This window comes from Euphorbia lathyris, chromosome 8 (genome assembly GCF_963576675.1).
Source record: "Euphorbia lathyris chromosome 8, ddEupLath1.1, whole genome shotgun sequence".
Taxonomy (NCBI): Eukaryota; Viridiplantae; Streptophyta; class Magnoliopsida; order Malpighiales; family Euphorbiaceae; genus Euphorbia; species Euphorbia lathyris.
This window is the reverse complement of record NC_088917.1, coordinates 17576532-17578876: the sequence shown is the minus strand read 5'-3', so window position 1 is coordinate 17578876 and position 2345 is coordinate 17576532. Positions and strand designations below refer to the sequence as shown.

The following is a 2345-nucleotide window of genomic DNA, read 5'->3' as shown; positions in this document are numbered from 1 at the left end:
ATTCCTAACTCACAAGTAAAACAGCCTTAGTCAACATCTGACCAAAGCTGTCTTACATTAAGATCGGCCGTGCTGACCAAATGCTGAGTTAACAAACTCATCAAAATTATTAAGTCAGTATAATTAAATTAGCGAAAAAGTTACATTAGTTCCTAATCCCCCTTGGAACTAATCACACAGGATGAACAAAGTATTCTATGCTAATTATCAAACCAACGCTATTCTTCTATTCTAATATTATTAACATAAGTATTCTATTCTAATATCCTTACATATATTATATAATATATAAAATTAAAAAACAAAACCAAAAACCTTTAACATGTGTGCTGCTAATTATCAAACGAAGAACCCTATTTTCTATTCTTCTCCTCTCTCACCTCACCCACCATCGTTTCCTTTGTACCTAAGAACAGCTGCCGCCGACCACCTCTCTTCCTCTCCTTCTCTCTCACGTCGACCGCCTCTTCCGATCCCGTCGTTTCTCTTCCTCTCCTCCTCTCTCACACCGTCGCCGTCTCTCTTCCTCTCCTCCTCTCTCACATCACACCGCCCGTCGTCTCTCTTCCGATCTTGCACTGGTTGATTAAGGTATTTCTGCTACTGAATACTGATAGCTCATTTTGCTATTTGTTTGTTTGTTTGATAGTTCATTAAAGTATTTCTGTTTGTTTGCTAATGTTTGTTCAGATCTCTCACTATTTGTTTGCATATTTAATTAAATTGATGTTCTTAAAGATTGAGATTATAGATCTGCTACTGAATACTGATAGCTGATTTTGCTATTTGTTTATTTGTTTGATAGCTCATACTGAAATTGATTTTCTTGTGAAATTTCAGGTTTCGTTAAAATATTAACAGACACCAAACATCCTTGTCTAGTCTTTACCTCTTTGTCACTGTTGGTGCAGGTCACATGCCAGTAATTTCAGTGTGGCTTTGATGCTGTTTTCTTAATATTTCTCTGCTTTGGCATATTAGTTCTCGTGATGTGGGTATTTGAAAACCCCTTCATGTTCTAACTTTTTTGTATATACCTGGATCCTATTCCTAAGCAAAGGGGACATAATTAATTACCACAGAACTCCTTTCAGCTTCTATTCTAACCTCAATAGCTACAAGTCATACTGATTGTCTTTTGAAGCAGTAAAGTAGCTTTGTTTTAGAGTTCCTTGAGGTTAATTGGTAGATTTATTTGACATTTCATGAAGTATCAGACCTGAATTTAGTGAATATTTGAGCCAACCAGACATGAATTTAGTGAAGCCTTGAGCCAAAGAATTCCTTAGGGACACATCTGTGTTCAAATAGGCATCACACCAGGATACAATTGAACATCAACAATTTAATTGGGCATGACAAAGGAGCAAAATGTTTGTGAATTTTCTCTTTTCGTTGATATATTGATATGGAACAATGTAAAATTTTCGTTGATATGTTGATATGGATCTCTCACTGTTTGTTTGCACATTTAATTAAATTAAATTGGTATAAACTGTTTATAACTGAGTACTCTGCTTTGTCCTATTTTCAGATGTCTAGCACGGGAGACAATGATAAAACTAAAACTACGGGAGACAATGTTCCGGTGAGGGTACTTCAAGTGGGGATAATTAATGATTGATGATCGAGAAGATGTGATGAATAGGATGATTGAAAAGATTTGATGAATTAATGTTGTACTAAGTACTTTAACGAAATATTATTTATATTTCTTTATGTTTTAAATGTAAATTTGATGGATTGTTTTTTAGTTCGGTGTTTATGTTTGAATTCTGAACTTTTTTATGAATTTGTTTCGTTTGAATTTTTGAAATTATGTGTATTTTAATATTGTTTAAAAATTTAGGTTTGGGTAAAAATTATGGTTAACCATTGATTTTTGGTTAACCAGTGTGAAATGGTTAAAAACCGTTAACCGAAAAACCTAACCGAAATTAATGGTTAACCGGTTGTATGGTTAACCGATTGATCTGGACCAGTTTCGGTTTATATGGTTAAAAAACCGTAGGTAACGGTTCGGTTAATTTTTTTACTTACTGGACCGGTTAACCGAACCGTGCCCACCCCTACTATTAGCCACTATTTTTGTAACCACCTTATAAAGCACATTACACAGACTAATCGGCCTCATCTGTAAGAAAGAAGAAGGCTTCTCCACTTTAGGAATCAGGACCAGAAGAGTTTTATTTGTTGAAACACCTTTCCACATGATTTTGATTTGACAAAACTATTTATGTTAATCCATGATTAAGACAATTAAAGTTATGTGCTTTGATTTAATTGTACTAATATGTTTGTTCAATGTTGAGTATAAGTATAAATGAAAACAGAAATAAAAAGTA

General features: G+C 34.0%; 1 long non-coding RNA gene across 1 annotated transcript; it reads left to right on the top strand.

Moving 5' to 3' along the window:
* The first annotated feature begins 262 nt into the window (after positions 1-262).
* On the top strand, positions 263-1825 carry LOC136202003 (uncharacterized). Its single transcript, XR_010674251.1, has 2 exons — positions 263-591; positions 1535-1825. It is a non-coding gene; the product is annotated as an uncharacterized lncRNA (long non-coding RNA).
* Positions 1826-2345: the final 520 nt, after the last annotated feature.